Raw genomic sequence first — 9,464 nt, forward strand, 5'->3', positions numbered from 1 at the left:
AGATTAGTAATGTGGTCAAATACAAAAGTCACAAATGAAAATTGTTAGTTATCCTAGATGTCATTAATAACCAATTACAAAACATAAATGGAAAAGGGTCCCATTGATAATAATAAGAACAAACTTAATAAGATACAAAAGATCTATGTGAAAGCAACACTGAAATTTTACTGATGGACATAAAAACAGATCAAAACAAGTGGAGATACATACCATGTTCTTAGAAAATCTAATATCAATTCTTCCCAATTAAACTATAAACTCTCAATGGTAAAATCTCAGTTACAATCACAATAGGACACTTAAGCTGTTTTGTCTACCATACACGTTGAGCATCCCTAATCTGAAAGTCTGAAATCCAAAATGTTCTAAAATCTGAAACATCTTGAGTGCTGACATGATGTCAGAAGTGGAAAATCCATACCTGACCTCGTGTGATGGGTTGCAGATAAAACATAGTCAAAACTTTGTTTCACACACAAAATTATACAAAATATTATATATATTGCCTGTAGGCTATTTCAAATTCAGAACACTTCTGGTCCCAAGAATTTTGGATAAGAGATACTCAAACTGTTACATGGAAGACAAAAATGTCCAAAACTAGCCAAAACAATGACATGAAATGACTTGCCATCTAACATAGCCAAACTGATGTTACAAGCCATTTTTAATAAATGCCACAAAAGCACCACAAATCAAAACTAACTGGAGATGGCCAAAGTGGTACTTGGAGGAAATACATAGCTTTAAGTGCATACACTGGAAAACAAGAAATAGTGAAAATTAATGAACTTATCTTCAACTTAGAAAACTAGAAAAGATAACAAAATAAACCAAAGAAAATAAAAAGGCCAAATAAAATTAATGAAACAGAAAACAATGTAATAAAATTTGATTAACAAAATCAGATTGACTAGAGTTTAAGAAAATATTTGAGGAGACCCATAATCATGCAAGATTATTGAAGAGGCAATCAAAGGTATAATCCTAAAAGTATACTAAGTCCAGTTAATTAATTAATTAATTTTTAGAGACAGGGTGTCATTCTGTCACCCAGGCTGGAGTGCAGTGGCACCATCACAGCTCACTGTAACCTTGAACTCCTGGGCTAAAGCGATCCTCCCCCTTCAGTTTCCCCAGTAGCTAGGACTACAGGCTTGTGCCATTGCACTTGGCTAATCTTTTAATTGTTCTGTGGAGATGGGGTTTCACTATGTTGCCCAGGCCGGTCACAAACTCCTGGTCTCAAGTGATCTTCCCGCCTTGGCATCCCAAGTATTGGGATTACAGGTGTGAGCCACCATGCCTGGCTAAGTCCAGCTAATTTAATAAATTAGTTCTATTAAACCATTAAGGGATGGATAATTTCTACACTCTAAACTATGTATCTATATATACATATACACTTTCAGGATTATAGAAAATGATTAGAAGGTTCTAACCTATTATATGAGTTTGTCATAATATTACTAAAAATATTTCATATATTACTACATCATATTTCAAAGAAAGAAAGATGTGGCAATATCTCTCCTGAACATGGATGCAGAAAGTCTGAGTTGGAAGTGTTGGCTGGGATAAATTAACACAAAAATGTTACCAGAACTCATGCCTCCATGAAATTAAACTTTTAATTAAAGGAATACTGTGTCATGACCAAATATGGTTTATTAATTCCTCAGGATATCTATTTAATTAACTGATTAAATAATAAACACTATGTGATCATTTCAATCAATTCAGGAAAAAAACAATTTACAAAATTAACACCCATTCTTTATTTAAAAAAACCTCAGTAAGCTAGGACTAGAAGGCACATCACCTTGGTAAAGTGTATACATGTGAAGTCTCTAACATGCATCCTACCTAATGGTGACTTGTCAGAGGATTTCCACTAAAATCAGAAACAAGCTCAAGACATCCACTAACACTATGGCTATTTGCAATGGAAGGAGGGGTGGAGAGTTGGGAGCAAAATTTGGGAGACAAAGAGGTGGATTAGACAGAACCTATGGGATGTGGGGCTAGAGGGAGAGGTAAGTATTAGTAACCCTAGGGTGAGGACAAAGCTGTCCTGGACACCTGGCAGGGACAGGGCATGGGGGCTGTTAGTGGGATCAGGAGCACAGTAAGAGCAGGTCTGAGGGTGCAACACTGGATATGTCAACTTTGAGAGCCCCACTGAGATGACCCTTGGAAAAGAGATCTTGGAGCTTGAGAGAAGCCCGAGTTGGGGCTGTGGATTTGGGAGAAGTCAGCACAAAGAGGATAAAGGCAGCCACAGGAGAAGCTGAGCTTGCCAGGGACGCAGAGGGACAGGAGGCCACAGCCCGTGCTCCCGCCAGAGTGAACGACGGCCATGTCCCAAGCCTCCTGCCTCCTCTCTCCTCTCAGCGCATTTCCTTCTTCCCTTGGACCCCCCATGGCCTGACCCCCATTCCATCCTTTCTCACCGACTCTTACTTGTCCTTTATGACTGAGCTTAGCTACCAACACTTCCTTCGCAGATCAGCCAAAGGAAAGCTGGGGCCCACGCTCTGTACTCCCGTAGGGTCTACAGTCCCCCACACAAAGCAGGTCTTGGCTACAGTGCTGTGTGACAAACTGCCAAACCTCAGTGGCCCACAACAACACACATTTCATTTTTCATGCTCACGAGTGGTGCAGCAGCTGGGGCAGCTCTGCTGCGGGCCGCGGCTGGCGAGGTCTGTTCGTCATGTCCCTCACTCTAGGACATGCTCTTATCATTGCAGGTGGCAGAAGTGCAAGAGGCCAAGCCTGGCTGTAAGCGCACAGAGCCTCTGCTTTGTCGCGTCTGCTCACACTGATGGCCCAAGCAAGGCGCAGTGCCAGCCCCGAGTCGGAGGGGCAGGGGAGCGCGCATACCCCGCAGTACATGTTCCTAAGACGGCGCGGGGACATGTGATTTCATTATAGGAAGGGAATGAAGCCCTGGGGACAACAATCCCTTCCCCACATCGGTATCAACCTTCACGGCGCTGCCTGTTCACTCGTCTTCCCATCAGAGTCAGTGCTTCGCGGCCGGGCTCTGGCCGTCCTGCCGGTGTTCGCATCTGGCCACGGGCGTCACCGGCTCCGGGGTGTAATGAGGCCCCCCAAACATCTACTGAACGAAACACTGGGTGAGGGGGCCTCCGGGCCAAGGTGCGGGAGCGTTTCAGAGAAGCAGGGAGGGACGGATGTCTGAGAGGCACGGAGGCTAGAAGGTGCAGTTTGGACCGAGTAACCGGGCCGCAGTCTCAGGGCTTGGCCGGCGCGGGGCGCGAAGCCGGCGCGGTGGGAGCGGCCTGAACGGCCGGGAAGGGTGGGTGCGGCGCGAAGCCGCTTCCTCCACCCTGGTGGCGGGTTACAGGCCGAGCCCTCAGTTTCTCAGCGTCCTTCCGGTAAACTTGTTTTGTTTCTCTGTTAGTTGTGTAGGTTTTTTTTTCTTTTTTGCTGCTGTTACTTGTTGTTTTTGCTTCTTGCTTGTTTTTTATTATTTGCTGTTTGCGGTTGCTGCTGCTGTCTGCAGATCTTGGATCCAGCCGGGGAAGGCCGGGATGGGGAAGCCGGGAGAGGCCGGAGCTCTACGGTCGTCCAGGCCCGTCTCTGCCCCGTGGGGCTGGGCGGGTTAATCATCCGCACAGAAAAGTTGGATCAGTGTTTTCCAAGCTTCAGTCATTCATCCACCGCACTCCCCATATTTGCCGCGTCCACACAACGGCGTCTTGCACACAACCGCATTGTCACGGGCTGCTGCCTGATATGTTTTAGTTGACTAGATTTGTATTTAAATGCATTGATTTAAAGATCACTGCTTCAAATGAAAAGCCAGAATAATTTGCTTTAATTAAAAGTATATATAATAAAAACAAAAAAAATGTTATTAAAATCTCAGTAGATGCTAGTGCGTGATGAAGGTTCTTATCCAGAACTCCCCTTTGTTAAACGGGGAGATAAGCAAGTGTGTAGTTGTTAAAGACACGTCAGGACCAAACTGAGACTTTCTTCTTGATTTAATCAGATGCACTGAAGGAGCAGCAAAAAGGGAGTGACTTTCCCACTGTGATCTCATGCTATTTAAGGCCAAATCAGCTTACACTTCCCCAATGGGTGCATTTCCCGCTACGGGGAAGCAGGGTAAACCAGTAAGGGGCAATGGCCGGAAAATGATGAAGGGAAGAACAAGAAAATTTGTGCTATTGGAGTGATCAGGGAAGGTTTCATGGGGAAGGCGGAGCTTGAGCCCTGGAATACAGAGAGAAGAGCAGAGGCCATTTTAGGCAGGGAAGCATGAAACTATGGGGGCGAAAGTTAACAGCAGGACTGTAGGATGTATAGACCAGCCAGGCTAGAGGGCAGAGTGTCTGCTGGACACAAGCCTGTAAAGGGTCGTTTATCCCTCCTTCCCTCCATGGGTCCTTCCCCACTTCACCCTTTGTGCAGCACTTTTAACTTCGTCATCTCTTCTTGTAACTTGTGTCTTTAGCCTGCTGTTTTCCCAGGATGGGGCCTGTCACGGCCAGTTGTAAATTCTCATGCAGTAGCCACGGCTTCCAGCGACTTGTTCTAAGATTTGCCGGGTCTGGGCGCTTCGCTGGCTCCGCCCAGCCACTCCAGTGCTTGGCTGACCCACCGATTGGCAAGTCCCAAACTGCTGTGAATCAGACATCATGCTTTTGCCATTGCCATGTCCAACACGCACAACTACTTGATAATTGTTCACGGAGGAAAGCAACTCACTTTTTAAAGGTGTAAATAAATTGACTTTAAAAAGATATTTTACATTGTTAACATAAATGTAAAACCAGTGTCAGTTGCTATAAATATAATACTTTGAAATAAATACAAAACTGTCAAAATGATGCTTTCTAAGTATTATGTAAAAAAAAATCCCCACTGCCATGTTCATCCCACTTACGGAAATCACTGGGTTAGAGAATGGAGCAGACCCATTTTTACTAGAGAGGGGAGAATCTTGGAGCTTCAGGGCTGGACAGGACCCTAGTAAGTATCTAGATGGTTTGCAAGCTTTTGTCTCCCACCGATGATGCTCTCTTCTCATTCCCTCTCTTATTTTTTTTTAAAGCTGACAATGATACATAAGTCATAGGAGCGGGGTTGCTCCGGCTGAATCCTTTCACGGATTCTCCTTTGTTTCTCCAGGGAAACCTGAGCTCCTCAGAAGCCCAGTCTGGAAACGTCCAGCCTACTCCCTCCCTCCCTCCTGTGCTGTGCTGGCCGCCTTGCACAGAGAAGCAGCATCGGGCCCTCGGCCAGCCCATCAGCAGCCAGAGGAGCAGGAGGGCGCCCATGGCCCAGCAGCGGAGGGTGGGCTGTGGAGAGCTCACCCTGCCCTGTGACACGGTGCACCCCAATACTGGATAGCACCCAAGGCCCTCAGCAAATGTGGTGCCATGCATGACAAAGGCTGCAAATAATACCACATGGACCTCCAGCTTCCTTTCAGAGGCACATCCGCCTGGGTCTCTGTTCCTTTGATGTCAAGCGCTGGGGAGGTGCCAAAGAGCAGGCCGTTGCCTTTCTCTGCATGTGCATTCACGCCTGCTCATCTTCCCCCCCTCACGGTCCCCCGACACTCCTTTCCTGAATAGCATTTCTTTCCCTTTCTCCTGCACATAAGAGCTCTACACAGACTTCGTTTCTATGAGCTTAACCTTTTGCTTCGCCCGCTTGACTGGTTCAGTTTTGCAAAAATGTAAATCTCAGCTGGGCTGAGTTTAGTTCCTGCGGCCCCTTTCCAAGTTTTTTGTTCTGTTGGAGAACTCTAAACTGCTGCCCGTCTCTGTGCTCAGGGGTAAGAGCAGCATCAGGCCGTTGAGAAGCTACCGGATGGGCTAATAATACTCACTCCTGAGCAGGGGCTCTGGGGCAGACCTAGCCTGCTCCAGAGGACAGTGAGACTTCAATCCCGGCCCCGCCACTGCCTGGGAGATCACTTCTAACCTTGGGTTTCTTTCTATTACAAAGATAAGAAAGTATCTTAATTTGGTTTTTCTCCCATATAAAGATAAGAAACTATCTTAATTTCTAAGCTCGCAGGGTTGTGGTGAGGATCACACAGGAAGGCTGTGACAGGGGCTTGGGAGCCTGACATGCCGTGGCAGTAAGGCGGTGTTTTTGCCAGGCACAGGCAAGCCCTTCCTAAGGGGGCAGAGTGTTTCCTTAGGGAACGTGTTTTTAAAATTGGTTGAATTCTCCTCTCTCCCCAGACATCCAAATGCCAGTAAGTGATTTTGTGGTGGTGGTAGGTAAAGAAATGTTTATGCAAATTGGGTCCTGATTAGATGCAAAAAAAAAAAATGTTGACTGCTTTTTGAGGGTGTTCATTTTTATCTGAGGGCTTTGTTTGCACATTAGATGCACACAATGTGATTTACATCATCGGCCTCACCCTGTCTTATTTGCCTTAATGTAATTGTCTGTTCAGATCCACTGATGGTGAAAATTGCATTTGTCCTTATCAGTGGAGATATTCTAAAAATGAGGAGTTCAAAGAAGGCAAAGGCTTTAATGCAGGGGAAATGTGTTTATTTTCTTAGCTCCTTTGAAATAGTCTTATCCCCTGGAAGAGGATAATCTCTTTGCAGAACACCAAAATTGATGGCTCACAGTAACCCCTAATCAGGGAAGTTGCTAAAAAAAAAGTGTCCTGATTCAAAATATCTCTGTCAGTTCAACAGTGTTCTTGGGTAACCTTGGAAGACTTGGAGATTTTCTGAGAAATCCACAATGTGTGCTTCGGCTTGAATGCGAAGGCAACTCCAGGCTCTTCCTTTACTGGAATGCGTGTGCCAAGGAGTGCCCCCCAGGTGGGGGGATGCCTAGGAGCACATAGAGTTTAGATGAGGAGGAGGGGGTGACGTTTTCACAATGAAGAATAGGCTCTCCATGTTAAGGGTCAATATGGAAAGTCCATATTTATAGGGTTGTTGCATTTATCATATTTTCTGGCTAGTACAAATGTTTGGTTACACGCTCTTTTCCAACCTTATTTACCTTCATTATACTGTAGCTTTACGTGGAGTTTTTGATTATTAGACCCGCGTAGGTTTGCCAGACTAAATAAAATAAAAACAACGGCTAACATTTGTTGGGTGTCCGTGCTACAGGCACCGTGTTAAAAGTCAACAGGAATCATCTCGTTGGATCTTTTTTTTTTTTTTTTTTTTTTGAGGCAAAGTCTCACTCTGTTGCCAGGCTAGAGTGAGTGCTGTGGCGTCAGCCTAGCTCACAGCAACCTCAAACTCCTGGGCTCAAGCGATCCTCCTGCCTCAGCCTCCCTAGTAGCTGGGACCACAGGCATGTGTCACCATGCCCGGCTGACTTTTTATGTATATATATTTTTAGTTGTCCAGCTTATTTTTTTCTATTTCTTTAGTAGAGACGGGGTCTTGTTTTTGCTCAGGCTGGTCTCGAACTCCTGAGCTCAGACGATCTGCTTGCCTACCTCGGCCTCCCAGAGTGCTGGGATTACAGGCGTGAGCCACTGCACCAGGCCCCCTGAGGTAGGTTCTTTTGTCATTATCACCTGTGGTTCAAAGAAGATAAGTACCTTTCACCGTCCTTTTCCTGGGGCTGTGCTACCGTCCAATGAGCGGGCAGTGAGGGTAGCACTGCCAACTCCTGCACAGCACGCTCACATCAGCTAGAGCTTTGCTTTACCTTGGTGCAATTTTTGGAAAAAGGGGAAATAAAGATAAGTAACTTCTCTCCAAGTGACACAGTTGGTAATGGGGGAGCTGGGACTTGAACCTCGGTATGTCCTGGTGTCTGTATCAGTGATCTTAACAATGATGCCAGAAGTTCCTGAGCACATAGGGGGGCATCAGTTTCACCCAGAAAAGGTTTTGGAAATATGGCAGGCCCTTGAATAATGTTGTTTCATTCAATGTCATTTCGTTATAACATGGATGAGAAAAAAATCAATTATCTTCCTGGGCCACCGTGTGGAGTTTGCACATTTTCCCTGTGTCTGCATAGGTCTCTCTAGGTATTTCAGTTTCGTCACACATCCCAAAGCTGTGCACATTAGGTGAATTGGCTGTCTACGCGGTCCCCGTGTGGGTGTGGGTGCGCCCTGTCCAGGTGGGTCACCACCATGCTCCCTGAGCTGCCAGGATGGGCTCTGGCCACCGGAGACCCTGGACTGGAATAATTGGGTAAATAATTATCTTACTTGTTTTATTAATTTTTCTTAAATGTATCTATAGCTCACATTTATTTCAATGTTTAATATTAGAAGTATTTTGGTCTTTATTTAGAAGTTTGGTGATGTTTTTGTGGCCAGAAATATAGGAACTCAACTTTTGTTTATATTAATTAGCCTACGTTAAAATTGGTTTCATTATATGTCATTTTGCTTAAAGTTGCAGCTTCTAAGAACCTATTGGCTACGTTAAGTGAGGACTTACCGTACGGTGAAATAATTATGAAGGGTTGCTCTGAGATGATCATGCTCTGCTTGGTTAAGAACCTCGCCCCGAGCCACTCGGGCTGGAATTCCACAAGTGTGCCTGGCTCCCGGAATAACCCAGAGGCAGTTATTGTCATAAATGCAGGTTCCCAGGCTCCACTTCAGAGCTCCTGACTCAGAATTACCCTAAAAGCACCGAGGACACTTATTTGAAGAAAGCACTTGTCCAAAGCACTCACCCAAGGACCATGCATCTAAAGTGCTCAGTAAAAATGTGTTGAATAAATTGGACAATTCATATGGAAGGTCATTTTTGCGATTTGTTGTGGAGAGCGCTTTGGACTAAGGCTTAGACCCCCCTCTGCTCTGCCCTTGTCCACTAAGCAGCCTCTGACAAGTCACATTTTCTCTTTGGACCTCAGTTTTCCTCGCGGTGAAATGAAGAGAGGCTGAGATGACCCTTTCTGGCTCTCACATCTTTGCATACTATGAATATTCATTAAGTGCACCTTTGCAAGACACATGCACACACAGGGCTGCAGGCTTTGATTTGGATCTCCCAATACTAGTTTTTCGGGTAAAACACCTTGATTTTCTGTGAAACAGCGATTCTTTGTGGATGGGAGTCCTTCTGCTGTAACCACTGATAAAGCAGTCATCTTGCCCAGGTTTAACTTCTGGGTCAACACTGGAGACGTTACCTAACCACTCACTCCTGTGTGCTCAGAAGATGCTGCTGTTCCTCTGCACCTGGGAGAGGCTGAGGAGACAGACCAGGCAAGTGGTAAACATGCCTTACCTTGAAGGCTCCCTCAATTTCCCACCTCCTTCCCCACCCACGGCCTCATCCGACCCCCACGCAGATCCGCAAGGCAGGCAGGGCAGGGGTATCACCGCATTTGGTCAAGGAGGTGCCACAGCTGGTTACTGCTGAGCTGGGGCTGCGTTCTCAACCTCTCCCGTGTGCGTGTGGGTTTCCTTGACTAGGATGCTCGTGCATGAGAGAAGAGAGCTTGTCGGGCTT

General features: G+C 45.8%; 1 pseudogene; it reads left to right on the forward strand.

The window, feature by feature from the left end:
- Nucleotides 1-7,584: 7,584 nt before the first annotated feature.
- Nucleotides 7,585-7,710, forward strand: LOC123625504 (annotated as a pseudogene).
- The last annotated feature ends 1,754 nt before the right edge of the window (nt 7,711-9,464 follow it).

This window comes from Lemur catta, chromosome 20 (genome assembly GCF_020740605.2).
Source record: "Lemur catta isolate mLemCat1 chromosome 20, mLemCat1.pri, whole genome shotgun sequence".
Taxonomy (NCBI): domain Eukaryota; kingdom Metazoa; phylum Chordata; class Mammalia; order Primates; family Lemuridae; genus Lemur; species Lemur catta.